The 19,342-nt window shown below is 34.3% G+C and overlaps 1 protein-coding gene across 2 annotated transcripts in view; it reads left to right on the top strand.

Moving 5' to 3' along the window:
* Nucleotides 1–19,342, top strand: part of LOC101889831 (disco-interacting protein 2) — a 436,327-nt gene that overhangs the window by 410,271 nt on the left and 6,714 nt on the right. The window lies entirely within an intron of this gene.

Genomic DNA, 19,342 nt, shown 5'->3' with positions numbered 1-19,342 from the left:
TATTAAGTATGTTTAATTAAGTACGTTGTTTTGATTCTTTTTAAATTTCCACTTATGCAAACAGTATTTTCTCACATCAAATTTTGTACAATTAGAAACGTCGGATAGAAAGTTCAATTAGATACTATTGTTTTACTTAATAATGTATATAAATATTAAACATAAAAAACTTTAATTTCTTCCATTATAAACATTTTATTCATTATAAATGCTATTATACCAAAAATCAAACATCTAATTTTTTTTTCAAATCATAAAACGCAAATTGATGCTAGTATATTTTTTTAATGTGGTGCATATGGTACACTACGATTTTTTAATGCTCCGATTGGGGAACATTACATTTTTTTAGTGCTCCGACTTTTTCAAACTACGATTTTTTAGCGCTCCGGTTGCGGTACTCTACGATCATCGTTGTGTTCCGGTACAGGAACAGGAACACTAAATATATATTTTCTGAACAGAAAGAAAAACGATAATCCTATTTTGCTCCAACTTTGCAAATCCGAATATTTACGTTAGTGCCAGGTTAGGTGCGAAAATGACAATATAGGTCCACTCTATCAAGTACCTCCCCTAAAGAGTCAAAATGTTGAATAATTGCAACTCTTATAAATGTGATGTAACTGTTCGATTGTCTTCAAATTTCACACATCGCAATAATTTTATTAACCCAAGGTCTGGTGTTAAGATGGAAAAGAGTCGAAATGTTGAATATTCATTAGTTCAAAATACGTAAAATAAATATCTGACTCCATTTAGACTTGGCACATCTGAATATTTCTATCAACGCAGGATCTGTTACAATGGAGGTAGAGATCGAACCATTCCTTCTGGTACCACCCCCAGAAAGTGTCAGTTTTGAATAACCAAAATGTTTATAAAATCCGAAATAAGCATAAAGGTTCTCTTTATATTTCACACATTCCATTATTTCCACTAACACAAGATCTGTTCTGAAGATGGGATATATCAGTCCTATCCTTCTGGTACCTCCCCCACAAAGTGTCAAAATTTTGAATATCCGAAATAAGCATAAAGGTTCTCTTTATATTTCACACATTCCATTATTTCCACTAACACAAGATCTGTTCTGAAGATGGGATATATCGGTCCTATCCTTCTGGTACCTTCCCCACAAAGTGTCAAAATTTTGAATATCCACGAAATAAACATCCGATTCCATTCCGGCATCTTAATATGTACACCAACACAAGATCTGTTATAAAGATGGTAAAGGTCAGACCATTTCTTCTGGTACATCCCACACATAGGGTTACGATTTTGAGAAACCAAACTCTCAAAGTAAGTCAAATAAGCGTTCAACTCTCATAAATTTTCACACATACAAATAAAATCTGTCGTGAAAATGATATATATCTGCGAATCTCTTCTGGTACCTCACCCACAACGGGTCACAATTGTCAATACTTTTATCTGTCATAACTTACGAAACAAGTCAGTGATTCTTTACAATTTGCTATATCTAAATATTTCTCTTAACCAGAAACATGGGATGAATATGGATTTTATGATGAAGTTACCAATATAGACCAAACCTGGCAATATTTATATAGTATTTATTTAGGTCCGATATGAAATGGACAATATTGAACCTTTGAACATAACAGAAATCAAAATATATTTAAATAATCGAACATTGGCTGAGGGTATACATCTGTCGGAGGAACCGACTGATACTTTTTAACTTATTTTAATTCCTTTTTAAAGAATGTATTTTTTTCACAAGGTACTTTTTCTACTTTACGTTGTTTGAAAACGAGATGATAATAAAGATGATGGTGACGATGACGATAAGATGGACTGTATGTTTTTGTTGATGGTGATTATGGAGTTTGGCTTTGCAAAAGAAGAAAACAATTAATTTCTTATTTCCGACAGTTCGTTATCCAGTCCGAAGTAATAAATGTTTGTGCCAAATAAAACAAAAATAGGATAAATAGAAACACAATCGAGGGTTAGTTTGTTTGTTTGTTTATAAAATAAGCAAAAGCCAGGCTTTATTAATAATAAGTAAAAAGAGTTTTGGTCAACAGTATTACCTTAATTTGCACGATAGCGGGGAAGAGTATTTGTACGTATCGGGGCGATAGAAGAAGAGAGAGTGTTTTTAATAAAAAGCAACGACCCCAACATGAAGTAAGGCGGCGTTGGCGCCATTCGCCACTCGTTGAAATCTGTTGACATTGACAGATTTCAAAGATGTTAATCATTTACAAATTAATTATGCGTCAAACCATTGTTAAGGTAGTAAAACAATAATTTTCAACCTAAATTAAACATTAAGAAACTTTCGAAATACTTATATCGCAGGAACCGTTCTACGGGGCCTATTGGGGTTACTCTATACTTCGCGCAATTTACGAATCGATTTGGCTTAAAATGTGTATTAAGGCTAATTTGGGGTTAGAGAACCATCTTACAGAAAAATTTGTACATAGGTAGATATTTTGGTATCGCCCCTTGTACAATACTAAAATTTAGCTGAGCTCTTACATGGGGCTTATATAAACAAGTGATATATAAACTTTTCCATATATGTGGTATATCAGTTAGGTTGCTGACTTTCAAATAAAAACCTATGGCTGTTGTAAAACACTTTAAATCGAGCGGTACGTGATCACGTATTGACATTTTTGGCATGGGTATTTATTTCTATTTAGTCGGTTCATTATTTATAATAAGAATTGGGTCAATATATGAGTCAGATCTAGGAATTATTAGGCTTAAAAAAATACATTAAAGACTAAAACTACGGGACGGCACTGCGGACCGCGCCAGCATTTATGATAAACTATGGACGCAGGTGTTCACTATTTATAGGTTTTACCTAAATTATTTTATTTTGTCGATCACCTCGATCTTCTTCATGGACAAATTTGGTATTGAAATTAGAGAAGATACAACTATCGATAAAGGCGACATTTCCAAGTCGAAGTCGATGACTTTTGTAACCATATTCTTGTATTATAATGGGGCGAACATCGACATTCTAAAACGACATGAAAGAATGCATATTTTCCATACGATATATGGCCCATAGAAGTTATTTTGTTATTACACAACGTATGTAAATACCGTCGAGTCCATTTTACACATTTTAAGTTTATTATAGACAGGGCTTGCTCTTTGAGCATAGTCCATCTTGTTCAAATTGTAGCTATTCCATTTAACCACATAAAGTGATTTAATATTTTCGTGTCCATATGTATGGCAATCAGACAATCTTCTTGTCTGAACAATTCTCTTTTGGTTAGGCCGGCGTTGACTCAAATGGAAGTCGTAAATACTCACTACTTTATGAATGTAAAAATGAAGATATATGTTAAGTTCGAAAATAACAATTTTTTTCTTCAATGTAAATTCGTATGATTTTCTCATGTATATTATGAATTTTTTTAACAATAAATGTATAGTTCGACCCTCTGCTAGCATGTTTTTAACATATATTTCTTTCCGAAGTATATTTGATGCTAGCGGTCGATCAATTTGCCATTCTGTGGCCACTTGCAAAAACGTTATCTCATACGAAATATACATATTTTATTTTATACAAGACATTAGAAACCATTGTGATTTGGCCAATAAAAATACCAGTATACTCTCTACAGTATACTCGGCGCGTGAAGGTGCTGAGTCTCTTGTTGGAATGTCCAAGGAATGCGGCCAAAATGTTTGCATGCCCAAGGCTTCAATACACCCTCCAGAATATTTTCGCAATAATATTCGGCATTTATTCTGATGCCACGGTCGATTTATATGAGCGGAGAGCGACCATCGGCTGTTATGGCGGCCACACCATCACCATGGCGCTTGAGTTCTGGTAGCCAACTTCCACTTCCTTAACGTCGGTCTACGCTACCAGTATCACGATAACGAGCGATGGAACGAGACACAAAACATTTATTCCCATTTAAATGCTGAAGTGCTCTAACAATAGCCACTTGTGGTTTTCCAGGCAAATATAAAGAAATCACACCATCACGCTTGAATTCCAGCACGAATAACTTTTTTCTGGGAAATTCTCACAAAAATGCTTTTGTATGCTTTTAAAGAATATAATGAGCTGTCACTTGAATAATTTTAACAGCTGTCGGACGAATGGCCTAGAAATGGCAGCAGTCTGAAATTGGTTGCAGTTTTTTCATCTCACCCTGTATGTCACTTTCAATCAACACGTTTAATGGATCTGCAAGGTTTATATCACTCACTTCACTAAAATCTTAAATTCTTAAATAATTTTGTTCTTGTCATACCAGCCAGATTTGCAGTTGGCAACTACTAGACCACCTATTTGAAAGTCAGCTATTGAGGAACATATGGACTTTAAAGGCGATCTATTCTTTCCAATACTTTATGCTTATTAATTAGGAAATCTTCCATTGTCGACCATTGCGGTAAATCAGAGTGAGATTTAAGATATTGTTCCCAAAAAGTCAAAGTTTCAACCGGGAGCTTACTCGAACATAAAAAAATTAAAATCGGATCCCACTCATTGACAATGATGTCATATATTTTAAGAATTGCGAATCAAATCTTAACGTCTGTTGTCGTAATGCTTTTTTGAAGCGTCCCATATTAAATAAAAGTTTAGATCTTGGATGATTGCCGTTTATGGCATAAACATGTACCAAAAACATAACATAACACATAACATACGGTAACACTTTAATGCACATCTCAGACCAATGAAATGTCGTAGTTGGTGGATATTATGGAAAGGAGCTATTGGCTTTGTCATTCCGTTTGTAACTCCTCGAAATATTCATAATAGAACTTACAAAGTATATTCATACATATACAAGAACGTGTAGTGTTTCTTGTGTTTATCGTATTTTGCGATTTTACAATAAAGGGATAAAGCCAGACCATTTTGCAACAACAAAATACTACGGTATCCCGAACAAATAAGCCACACTGTTCTATTAATAGACAAGGCACGGTCGACGAAAGGGTTTTTGTTGTAACAGACAAAACCAACTTACATGGTTATGCTACTTCGTTCAGGCTGAACGAAAGCATAACAAGTGGAGAAAGATGTAAATGTTTATAAGTGCGGTTGTAAGATTTAGAAGACTTTCCAAGAGAATTTTAGTTTTATTTAATTCTTTGGTTCCTCTTCTATTGAGCTTACGATCTCGTCACTTGGGTAAAAAAAATGTTTTTTGTCATAGAAGTTATTCTTAAAATAACTTCTGGGGAGAATATCCCAGACAAAAACAAGGGAACTGATGAGGATTGGTGGCTCTTTCCGAAACCTAGGTATTCCCTGCCTTACCCCCTGGTAAACATTACCATCGTTCTCCACTAATAAACAAACGTTGTTTTTATAAAAACAACAATAAAGGGATAAAGCCAGACCATTTTGCAACAACAAAATACTACGGTATCCCGAACAAATAAGCCACACTGTTCTATTAATAGACAAGGCACGGTCGACGAAAGGGTTTTTGTTGTAACAGACAAAACCAACTTACATGGTTATGCTACTTCGTTCAGGCTGAACGAAAGCATAACAAGTGGAGAAAGATGTAAATGTTTATAAGTGCGGTTGTAAGATTTAGAAGACTTTCCAAGAGAATTTTAGTTTTATTTAATTCTTTGGTTCCTCTTCTATTGAGCTTACGATCTCGTCACTTGGGTAAAAAAAATGTTTTTTGTCATAGAAGTTATTCTTAAAATAACTTCTGGGGAGAATATCCCAGACAAAAACAAGGGAACTGATGAGGATTGGTGGCTCTTTCCGAAACCTAGGTATTCCCTGCCTTACCCCCTGGTAAACATTACCATCGTTCTCCACTAATAAACAAACGTTGTTTTTATAAAAACAACAATAAAGGGATAAAGCCAGACCATTTTGCAACAACAAAATACTACGGTATCCCGAACAAATAAGCCACACTGTTCTATTAATAGACAAGGCACGGTCGACGAAAGGGTTTTTGTTGTAACAGACAAAACCAACTTACATGGTTATGCTACTTCGTTCAGGCTGAACGAAAGCATAACAAGTGGAGAAAGATGTAAATGTTTATAAGTGCGGTTGTAAGATTTAGAAGACTTTCCAAGAGAATTTTAGTTTTATTTAATTCTTTGGTTCCTCTTCTATTGAGCTTACGATCTCGTCACTTGGGTAAAAAAAATGTTTTTTGTCATAGAAGTTATTCTTAAAATAACTTCTGGGGAGAATATCCCAGACAAAAACAAGGGAACTGATGAGGATTGGTGGCTCTTTCCGAAACCTAGGTATTCCCTGCCTTACCCCCTGGTAAACATTACCATCGTTCTCCACTAATAAACAAACGTTGTTTTTATAAAAACAACAATAAAGGGATAAAGCCAGACCATTTTGCAACAACAAAATACTACGGTATCCCGAACAAATAAGCCACACTGTTCTATTAATAGACAAGGCACGGTCGACGAAAGGGTTTTTGTTGTAACAGACAAAACCAACTTACATGGTTATGCTACTTCGTTCAGGCTGAACGAAAGCATAACAAGTGGAGAAAGATGTAAATGTTTATAAGTGCGGTTGTAAGATTTAGAAGACTTTCCAAGAGAATTTTAGTTTTATTTAATTCTTTGGTTCCTCTTCTATTGAGCTTACGATCTCGTCACTTGGGTATAAAAAAAAATGTTTTTTGTCATAGAAGTTATTCTTAAAATAACTTCTGGGGAGAATATCCCAGACAAAAACAAGGGAACTGATGAGGATTGGTGGCTCTTTCCGAAACCTAGGTATTCCCTGCCTTACCCCCTGGTAAACATTACCATCGTTCTCCACTAATAAACAAACGTTGTTTTTATAAAAACAACAATAAAGGGATAAAGCCAGACCATTTTGCAACAACGTAATTGAATTTTTTTTGCATGTTTGTGAATTTTCTAGATGTTAATTATTGACAATCAATTTCATTTTTCAATCAATTTTCAATTTTTCCTTTTGTATCCTGAGGATTGATGTTGATGTCTTCAATGGCTTCAACACAAATGACAATCATAATGGTTTTATATGATTTTAAAATTTAATATGTTTTTTAATTGATGGAAAATTTAGGTCACTATTTTTTTTAAAGGCTCGAAGGACCGTGTAGAGATTCCTAAGAGAACGAAAGATGTGTATTTTTCGTTGTTGGTGGTATACTTACATAGTGAAAATAAAAAAAAAATCGTTCCGTTTGTAACTCATCGAAATAATAACTCTAGACCTAACAAAGTATATATATTCTTGATCAGCGTAAAATTCTAAGATGTCGTCCGTCTGTTGTAATTACGCTAGAGTCAAAACAAATTTAAATAGGAAGCTAAGATTTTGCACAGATCAGTCTTTTGTGTGCATACATGTCAATTTTGCAGATGGGCTTTATCGGGCCACGATATCGTATGGCCCCCATATAACGGTACTCCCGATATTCGGTATATTGATGATTTTAGCCACATTTTTCAATGGAATTGTCTAAAATTCTACACAAGGAGTTTTTTGTGGGCACTTAAGCGTCTGTAAGAACCGTCTGTATATAGGTCTATGATATCGTATAACGGTACCTCCCGATATTCGGTATTTTAATAATTTTAGCTAAATTTTGCAATAGAATTGTCTGAAAATTCTCACAAGGAGTTCCTTCTGCGAAGTTTGCTACATGGAAGAAAATTTTTCACGATATCCCCCATATAACGGTCCCTCCCGATATTTGGTATTTTGATTATTTTATCCACATTTTTCAATGGAATTATCTAAAAATCCACAAAAGGATTTCCTTCTGTGTACTTTACCTCCTGGAAGAGAATTGTCCACGATATCGTATGTCCCCCATATAACGTTACCCCCCAATGAGTTTTGATGATTGTATCCATATTTTCCAATAGAATTGTCTGAAAATCCACACAAGGAGTTCCTTCTGAGTACTTAACCCCCTAGGTCCTATATAGGTCCACGATATCGTATAGCCCCCATATAACGGTACCCCCGATATTCAGTATTTTGAGGATTTTTGCGACATTTAGACCGGAATCGGTTCAAATTTCGTATTTAAAGTTTGAAGTTCGTAAAGAGTACAACAGTCTATGCCAGAAAATGTTCTATGCGGGTCCACGTCTTCGTATATCCCCCCTATAACGGGTTTCATTTAGGTTGTATTTTTCGATGGATTTTTTTTTTAAATTATTCAATATACTTCAAAATAGTGGAGGGTATTAAAAGTTAGGCCAGGCCGAATTTGGATGCTTTTTTACTTGTTAAAAAAAATAGTTATGGAATTAAGCCTAACTATTTTTCAACAACAGAAGAACTAAGCTATCCCAAATAAAATGCCAACACTATACTATAAATAAATAAGGCACCGCCGACGAGGGATTTTGTTGTAACGAACAAAACCAATTTACATGATTATGCTGATTTGGTTGATGTGAACGAATGAACAAGAGGAGAGGGATGTTTAGAAGCGCGGTAACATATTTACGGAAATTCTTTCTGAACATGTACTTGTACCTGTAAGGTTCAAAGCAACCCCAAATTTTTGCAATTCAGAAAAACAATCGAACGCTAAGAACAATAAATATAATTTTTTTGAAACCCTAATTTTGAAAAGCAAGTGCAGCCTGATATAAACGTTCGGAAAAAGGAGAAAAAAAAACTCAAAACTTCGAATGGGATGGGTAACCAATTTCAGGGGCAACTACCAAGTAATATGTCGACAAAAGCAAGTGAAAAGCTTATCGATTTATCGGAAGACAAATCTCTGAAAACTAATTTCCATCGTAAACAATGAACGAAATGTTGCTCTCGCTTTATGGGAATTATCCTTGCCAGTTTGAGGGAGCTATCAAAGGCATTCCCATTGAAGTAAATTGTTTGTAGGCTATATTAACATTAAATAAGTATTTTCCTCACTGATAAAGTAAACTGGTATTACCAGTATTTATGTCACATTTTTCTTAGATGATTTTTTTTATTTTTTTTCTTGTTAGATTTTTCGGAATTCAGTAAACCATTTCCATTTCTGTTTAAAAAACAACGTGCTACAGTTTATGGGATTGGTGTAGTATGAACCTATTCCTCTTAGAGGCTATGTATGACATATGCATAAAGTGTTAAACGAATATCTGTATCACAACTTCTATATTCAATTCTTATTGGAAGATAATTTCTGTAGTTTGAAGGTTTCGTTCGCCGAACCGGTAGGACCACGCTTATAACTAAAGAATGGCTGAAATGATTATCTATCTATATATATAAAAGAAAGTTGTGTTAGTTACTACGCTTATAACTTAAGAACCGCTGGACTGATTTTAACGATTCATACAAATTCGGAATTGTCATCTGTCCGAAAAGGATAATATCCAAAAAAAACCGCGTAAAAATTTGATATATTAACATTTTCATTTTGACTTTTGAAATGTACAATAGTAATGTTTTATTTTGCATGATTTTTTTCCATTTTGACTTACTTTTTTCTAATGTACATTAGTAGTGTTTTTTTATATTTTACTTTTGAATTTGAATATTAAAACCAATTTATTTAATTGACTTGATTTCTTGAGAATTTCAGTTCTCAGTTCAGTTCAGGAAGTGTAGTACTGAACTATGTGATGGCGAAACGGAATAGATGATATCGAAATAATTTAACGCGGTCACACCAAAGTTAAATGATTATTACTTTTTCAAAATCGCTAAAAAATCACGAAAAAGAGATCTCATTGCAAAAATTCTCAAATCGATAAAAAATCGAATAAAAATTTCAATGGAATCGAATTTTAAAATAATCGTACATTTTACTGACAAACTTTGTAAGGATCTTTAAACATTTGCTGTAAAAAATCATCGAACAAGTGGAAGATTTTTTCATTTTTTTTTTGAAATTTTTGTGAACAAAATATAGAATAATTTTTCACTATATACAATTTTTCAAAAAAAAAAAAAAAAAAATGAAATAAGTGCGAAATAGGGTTTTAACTGACATCTACCTTTCAACTCCAGGGCCTACATCGTGCTTCAGCTGGAAGATGCGAACACATTTAAACAAACAAAAATGACCGGACACATTTAAACGAACAAAACGCATCCTTAACTTCTTCTGTGTGCAGAAGCCCTCCTTTCTCAGAGCCAGGGGATATGTATCATCCTACTCTTATGGTAGCCATTGAACTTAGTAACATTCAAACAAAACATACTTCATCTCAAAATAAGTCGCGTAAGTTAAACTTTGGCAAGACTAACGTTGATCTGTTGCGTTCTACATTGTCCAATATAAATTGGTGTTTTGAAGGTAATTTGGATTTTCGTATTTCAAGCTTTTATAAAATAATTAACAATGCATTAGAAACCTCAGTCCCACTTGTGAAAATGTGCTGTGATAGGGGTCCAGCTTGGTTTACCTCAAAACTTAGGCGCTTACGTAACATAAAAAGCAGGTTATTTAAAAAATTTAAAAAAATCTATTCTACCATAAACCTTACTAATTATACAAAAGCTAGAAGTTTATACAACACTGAAAATTCTAAATGTTACTCTGAATACCTAGTCAAGATGAGAAACAGCCTCTATAAAAATCCTAAGAACTTTTATAAATTCGTTAATTCAAAAAGAAAAGTCCGTGAATTTTTTCACTTTTTTTCATTTTTTTCAAAGTACGTATTCAAAACATTCCACTAAAGGTGTAAAATACTCTTATAGTATTAATAAACTTAATCATTTTCCTCATATTATTCTCACATCAGATGAAGTGTTGAAAGGTCTACTTTTATTGAAATGTTGCAATTCACCGGGTCCAGATGGTGTACCGTCTTTCATTTTAAAGGCATGTGCACATGAACTATATCTTCCTCTAACAAGTATTTTTAATACTTCGTTAACCCTAGGGTATTTTCCTCTTAATTGGCGTTCGAGCTTTATTATTCCATTGCATAAAGCTGACAGTAGATGTGTTATTGAAAATTATAGGGGCATTGCAAAACTAAGTGCAATTCCCAAACTTTTTGAGCGTTTGGTTACACAACGAATAACTCATTTCGTTACATCTATAGTATCACCGCACCAACATGGTTTTGTTAAAGGAAGATCAACTTTGACAAATTTATTAGAACTGGTCTCTAATGTTGACACTGGATTATCAAATAATCTCCAAACTGATATTATATATACTGATTTCAGTAAAGCTTTCGATACGGTGGTGCATAATTTGTTAATATATAAACTTGACTTAATGGGTTTCTCTACAATTCTCCTAAAATGGATATCGTCTTATTTGCATGACCGTACCCAAAAGGTATCTTTTAATAATACTCTCTCTAAAAATATTACAGTATTTTCTGGTGTTCCTCAGGGTAGCCATTTAGGTCCACTACTTTTTGTACTTTATTTAAATGACCCAAAGACCTAAAATGGTAAAGTCTAGACAAAATGCATTTTGAGCAAATGGTTTGTGTCTACAATACAATACAGCTCATGGAAGAGACATGTTAATATAAAAACCACAATTACAGAAACAAAAACCAAATAAAAATTGAAAAAAATCAAAATTTCGTATTTTCAAAAATTTGCATATTGCCTTTGCGGCTTAAATCAGTTAACATTGGTAGCTATGTTGTTATGATATCATAACAACATTGGTATTTTCACAGGGTTGCCAAATTTTGACTCTGTCTTGTCCCATCTTTACACTTCTATGTCTCTGAATGACCTTCCATCTATTATTCGCTACTCAAAAATATTAATGTTTGCTGACGATGTTAAACTTTTCTGCACTCTTGATTCCCACAACGAATCGCTTAATCTGCAACAGGACTTGTATTCTCTTGCTCATTGGTGTAGTGTCAATGGAATGTCATTAAATTTAAAAAAATGTAAAAAATTGTCCTTATATAGATCTCAGCATATGAACTACAACTATTTCATAGGTTCTTACAAACTAGATAATGTTGACTCGTTTCTTGATCTTGGTGTCATAATAGATAATAAATTACGTTTTAATTTACATATTGAGTTTTGTGTTAATAAAGCAAAATCTTTACTAGGATTTATAAAACGTTGGTCAAAGGAATTCGACGATCCTTATGTAACCAAACGCTTATTTATCAGCCTTGTTCGACCTACTTTAGAATATGGCTGCGTACTTTGGAGTCCTTTTTATAAAATACATTCAAAAAAGATAGAGTCTGTACAGGTTCAATTTCTTTTGTTTGCTCTGAGAGGTTTAGGATGGAATTCAAATGAACTTCTCCCACCTTATGAGAATCGGCTTAAACTTATCGATCTTCCTACACTAGAGAAAAGGAGATTAATGCTTAGATGTATTTTTATCATAAAACTTTTGCGTGGTCAAATTGATTCTGAGTTTTTAACTGGTGAAATTAAATTCAATGTCCCCTTGCGAAACACGCGTTATTACATACCACTTAAACTAACATTAGCAAAATCGAACTATGAAATAAATAATCCTCTCCGAAATTTATGTGCTGATTATAATACATTATACAACACGATTTCTTTGTGTGAACCCTTGCATGTCATAAAAAACTCTATCCTACGTTCTTAGTTTATAAAATAGTTGCCAGACTTAGTTTCTGTGATTTAGTATTTGTATTGTTTAGTTTTACTGTAGTTTAGTTTAGATACTTTAATTATTTTAATAGTTAAACCGGCTGATGTTCTAATGTAGCCGGTTTCCCAAGTCTACTAACCCCCTGTAATCCGGACTATGGGGTGTACGTGCTCCCTAGGTTATGGGGAGGTGGCCCTCTCGGTCGGCAGGGGCGGGAAAGCGAGGCGTTGGGAACGATCGAAAAAAAAAACCTAATGGGGCTCATTTAAAAGCGTGGACCTACTTCTTTTATGTGACAATAATCCGTCCAATGAGAGTTCAAAATGCAAAAGGGTGAAAAATAGTATAGCGAATGGGACTTTTAATAAGAAAAGGATTTCTATCCTTCCAGAAATTCTTTCTAAACATTCAAGATACCTTAAATCGCTTTTGCAGGTCATGATATCGATCATGACTCACGGATATGGGTACAACCCGATTTCATATTTATATAACCATCATATGATTTAAGCTATTTTTGGGGTCTTGGCCACTTTTTTTTCTTATTTTGGCATCTTTGTTTCTAAGGGGGTAGAGAACCTCTTCGCATAAAATTTTAAATTTTCAGAGTAGGGCCCATTTTGGTCTTGACCACATTCATCAATTGATTTGGCTAAAAATTGTATTTATGTTAACCTGGGGTAGGGAACCATCATACAGATATTTGCCACCTCGGAATTTATGTATGTAAAGTCCCCACATTGGAGTATCCCCAAGTCCACTTTCACATCTAATGTGTGGTCAGAAAAGAAAATTTTGTAATCTATTGAATTTGTAACCCCCAAGAGAATATTGGTTGGGCTACGTTTTGGTATAACCCTTATATGTATATTTATAATGTATCCCTGATTTCAGCTATGGCCGTGGTCTTAACCACGTTTTTCAACTGATTTGGCCTTTATTTGGCATCTTGGCTTTTCTTTTTCGAGGGTCTTGACCACATTTTCCAATCGATTTTGCTATATTTAGGCTACTTTGTGAGTACAGAACCATCTTACAGAAAAATGCCAACATAGGTAAATATTTTGGTAATGTCCCCATATAGTCCCCAGGGCCCCGATCTATAATGATTTTTACCTATTGGCGGACAACAACACGGGTATTGTTGATTCGTCATTGAATTTTACTATGAACAAAAACATAGACTTCTTGGGGACTCTAAAGCGCAATCTGAGGTGCTATGGTAATGGGTGTAAAAGCGTAATTAACTTTGACTATTCAGAAATTATTTTGCCCTCCTTCCATAGGTATTTATTTCTATTTAGTCGGATCAATATTTATGTTAAAATTGTTTCACCTTTATGAGCCAGATTTGTAAAATATTATGCTATACAAAATTTGCATTAAAGACTAATTTTTCAAATTTTTATGTCGCATGAGATTTTTTCAATTTAACTTTCAATTTGGGATTGTACATTTCTCAAGTGTTTTTTTTGGTTTTTGAGTAAAATCGAATAAAATCAAATTGTTACCCAATAAGATTGTAGTCGTATAGCAAATGAGCATCCAAATTAAATTGGCACACATTTTGTCACATTGGGGTTAGTGATGTTCCGGATATAAAGATTTACCCTATATGAGAGCAATATCAAATGGTGGTTCATATCCTCTGAGAACCTGAAACGGTAAAAGGCTAATTTGACTGGAAAAGCTTCACAGAGCATGGAATCAGTCTTGTAAATATTTTGAATTATTAAAATAAAATTTAAAACAAGTAAAAAAGCTGTAAGTTCGGCCGGGCCGAACTTTTAATACCCTCCACCATTTGGTACAAATTTGGCAATTTCCAAAATTAAAACCCGTTAAAAATTCTGTTAAAATCTTAAAAATACCGAATGCTTATACGACGACGTGGGCCTGCATAGGCAACTTTTGTCGTAAATTATTACAACATTTAAATGCGAAACTTGAAGAAAAATCTGTTTATAATGTAGCTAAAATCGTCAAAATACCGAATATGGGGGGTACCGTTATATGGGGGCTATACGAAGACGTGGACCTGCACAGACAATTTTCTGGCATGGGCTGAAGTATCCATTACGAACTTCACATACGAAATCTGAAACAATCCCTGTAAATAATGTCGCTAAAATCATTAAAATACCGAATATCGGGGGGTACCGTTATATGGGGGCTATATGAAGACGTGGACCTACATGGCTCATTCTTTGACTTTGGATGAAGTATCCATTACGAACTTCAAATACCAAATTTGAAACGATTCCGGTAAACAATGTCGCTAAAATCATCAAAATACCGAATATCGGGGGTACCGTTATATGGGGGCTATATGAAGACGTGGACCTACATGGCTCATTTTTTGATTTAGGATGTAGTATCCATTACGAACTTCAAATACCAAATTTGAAACGATTTCGGTAAACAATGTCGCTAAAATCATCAAAAAACCGAATATCGGGGGGTACCGTTATATGGGTGCTACAGGAAGACGTGGACCTGCACAGATAATTTTCTGTCTTAGGCTGTAGCATCCATTACAAACTTCAAATGCCAAATTTGAAATAATTCCGGTGAATAATGTCGCTAAAATCATCAAAATACCGAATATCGGGAGGTACCGTTATATGGGGGCTACATGATAACTTGGACCTACATGGCCCATTTACGAACTTAACCTGCCTACTGGGAAAAAATACATGTGTGCAAAATTTTAGCCTTCTATCTCAATTTGTTCGAAAGATAGCGTGATTACAACAGACAGACAGACAGACAGACAGACACACAGACAGACAGACGGACATGGCTAAATCGTCTTAGAATTTTACGCTGATCAAGAATATATATACTTTGTTGGGTCTGACATGAATATTTCGAGGAGTTACAAACGGAATGACAAAATTAATATACCCTCCATAGTATGGTGGAGGGTATAAAAATATTTTAAATAAAATAAGTGGTCGCGGAAAGCATTTCTGACTAGGTCGGTAAACCAACTTATACAATTATTGAGGGAAAAGATTTCACAATTCTAAACATTAGAGCTCATTCAAGTGGCAGAAACATGCAAACTGACGAAGTCAGGTAGGGGAATTATATGAATGCTACAACTGAACGACAACTGACATATCAATGATCGTAAGAATAATGTATACGTCTGTGCAAAGTTTCTAACATCTTTTTTTTTTTTTTTTTTTTTTTCGTTCGGTCCCACGCCTCTCACACCCGCCCCTGCCGACCGAGGGGGCAACCTCCCTATAACGTAGAGAGCGCGTACACACCAAAGTCCGGACCAAGGCGGGTTAGCAATGGTTTTACACCGGCTACAGAAACTACATCAGCCAGTGGTTAAAATACAAAAGACATTTTAAAAGTCACACACAGATAAGTAAACATAAATTTACAAAGCAACAATCTACAAGCACTGCGCATTGGCCACGTCTACTGTTCCGCATAGGGATTGTAGATCAGATTCCAGATGATCAAGCAGCTTGATGAAGTAAAACAAACATTATATAACATGTACAACTGGTGCTCAAAGGCGAAGTTCTACTGGTTCCGCGGAGGGAGTTGTAGATAATATGCCGTAAAAATGAGCTTATAGAGTTAAGAAGACATAAATATAAGGTTACATAAACAAAATATTAGCATAGACATAGCACAACAAGGGACTATATAAGCAAATAGTGTTACATAAACTGTTATAAATTACACAAAGTTTTCTCAGTGGGCTATTAAGTTCATAATTTCTTCTTGCTATGGACAATTTTAACGGTTCAAAATTGCGAGTTCTACGAAAGGGAACATTATAGTTTATTTCACCAGTGAGGAAAGAGGAATCAATCAATCCACGTAATAATTTTATGATAAATAATGCTCTTAACATAAAACGTCTTTTTTCAAGAGATGAAAGATCGATTAACATTAAAGGACTCTCGTATGGCGGAAGAAGTTCAGAGGGGTATTTATTTAAATAATGTCATGAGCCCAAGGGAAGGACGGGTAGGCAGATGGCATAGTTTAATGCTCAGAAAGAATATAATGTAGTACTACAAACTGATAATATTTCAATTTACCCCAATCTTATGATTGTGGGCATAAACGAGGATTTGCAAAATGTGATGTGAGTCCTTCCAATTACATTAAATAGGCCTCTATCAGAAATTAGATGTTTATTTCTATTTAGAAATTTCAGTAGTAATTTGAACGAAACCATACAACTATAGAAATTATAGAAAACAATACCTTAATTCGATCGATTGCACACGTGATTTTTTACCAGTGTTCGAAAATAAACAGTATACAAAGATAGTGTACTGTGCCGGTACAGTATCACTAAAAAAATTAAGCGGTAGTGTACCGGTACGCTACCACTAAAAAATATTTTAGTGATATTGTACAGGAACACAAGGATGATCGTAGTGTACCGCAGCCGGAGCGCTAAAAAATCGTATTGTACCGCAGTCGGAACACTAAAAAATCGTAGTGTACCGGAGTAGGAGCACTAAAAAATGTAATGTTCCGCAATCGGAGAATTAAAAAATGTACTGGCATCAATGTGCATTTTATGATTTGAATAAAATGATTATAATGAAAGAAATTAAGGAATGTAAATTTGTAGACATCCTATTCCTCTTTGGTAAATTATACAAAATTCGATATTAGCTTTACTGTTTGTATAAGTGGAAATTAAAGAAGAAATAAAATAACACATGTTTAATACTCATTTATTTAAAGCATTTAATTTTTATTACATAAATGTACAAGTTAAATATCGTTTGATAAGAATTGAAATACAGGACATTGGCATGTTTGCATTTATTGTAAAAAATATTGTTCTTAAAAATAATAAGACTATCTGTACTCCGATGTGAAATTGTGACAAACTATATTCTAGATATCAGCACATATCTTGATGTAGTACCTGTGGTTTGGTTTTATTTACACCGAAATCATAAAACTGATTTTAAACACTCAGACATACTTTGTACAATATTAAGTTTTTTACACATACATTCATTTTGGGTATCTATAAATAGTAGGTAAATTATCTACAGAATAACCCATTACAATACAACCACTAAAATACCCCTTTTCGCGGAAAACTAAAAATTTCAATTTTCAATGGTTAAATACAAATTATTATCACTTTGCTTTTGATTTTGCCCTTTTTCATACCCTCCATCTTTGGAAATGGAAACGGAATGACAAAGTTAACATACCCTCCATATTAACTTTGTCATTCCGTTTGCAACATCCCTAAATATTCGTCGTAGACCCCCATATATATTCATAATCAGCATAAAATTCTAAGTCGATTTAAAGATATCCGTCTGTCTGTTGAAATCACGAAACAGCCCACATTATTTGACGTGGAGCGTCAAAATTTAACAGAACAATTTGTATTGTGTCTAGGATTAATTGGTATTGAAAATAAGACATATCGGTCCACGTTTTTGTATAGTCCCCACATAACGGTACCTCCCGATATGCGGTATTTTGATGATTTTTGCCACATTTTTTACCCACTTGACTAAAAATTTGTATTTGTAGTTCGTAATGAGTTCCAGCTCCGTGACGAAACATTGCATGTATAGGTCCACGATTTGGTATAGTCCCCATATAACGGAACCTCCTGATATTCGGTATTTCGATGGTTTTTGCCACATCATTTCATGGATTTGTCTGAAAATTGGCATTTGTAGGTCATAATGGGTCCTAATTCGTGTGGCGAAACATTACATGTATAGGTCCAGGCTATAATAGTACCTCCCGATATTTGGTATTTGGATGATGTTCTCCACATTTTTTCACGGATTTGTCTAAAAATTGGTAATTGTTGGTCATAATGGGTTCTAGCTTTGGGCGATACATTGCATGTATAGGTCCACGATTTGGTATAGCGCCCATTTTACGGTACCTCCCGAAATTCGGTACATTATTTTTGTCACATTTTTCACGGATTTGTCTAAAAATTGGTATTTTTTGGGTATAATGGGTTCTAGCTCCGGTGGCGAAACATTGTATATATAGGTCCACATTTTTGTATAGCCCCATGTAGCGGTACCTCCCGTTATTCGCTAATTTGATTATTTTTTCCACATTTTCCCTGAATATGTCTAAAACTTGGAATTTGTGGGTCATAATAGGTTCTAATATTTCCTTTACTCTAAGATGGAGTAAAGTTGGAATTTGTGGGTCATAAATGATTCTAATATTTCCTTTACTCTAAGATGAAGGGTATTAAAAGTTCGGCCGGTGTTTTTGTTTTTTTTTTTTTTTTACTTGTTATTCTTTCTACCTACTCTCATATTAGAGTCTAAACCACGACGTGGACCTGCATAGACAACTTTTGTCACAAGCCATTACAATATTCAAATGCGAAACATGAAAAAATCGGTGAATAATGTAGCTAAAATTATTAATATAGGGAGAGGGATATACAAAGAAGTTTACCTGCATAGACAATTTTCTGCGTTAGGCTGCTGTATCCATTACGAACTTCGAATACCAAATTTGAAACAATTCCGATGAATAATGTGGCAAAAATCATTAAAATACCAAATATAGCGAAGTACCGTTATATGGGGGGCGATAAGAATCCGTGGACCTGCATAGATAATTTTCTGCAATGGACTGTAGTATTTATTACGAACTTCAAATACCAAATTTGAAACAATTCCGGTGAATAATGTCGCTAAAATCATCAAAGTGCCGAATATCGGGAGGTATCGTTATATGGGGGCTATACGAAAACGTGGACCTGCACACACAATTTTCTG

The sequence above is a fragment of the Musca domestica genome, unplaced genomic scaffold (genome assembly GCF_030504385.1).
Source record: "Musca domestica strain aabys unplaced genomic scaffold, Musca_domestica.polishedcontigs.V.1.1 9, whole genome shotgun sequence".
NCBI classification, from domain to species: domain Eukaryota; kingdom Metazoa; phylum Arthropoda; class Insecta; order Diptera; family Muscidae; genus Musca; species Musca domestica.
This window is presented reverse-complemented; position numbering and strand designations above follow the sequence as displayed.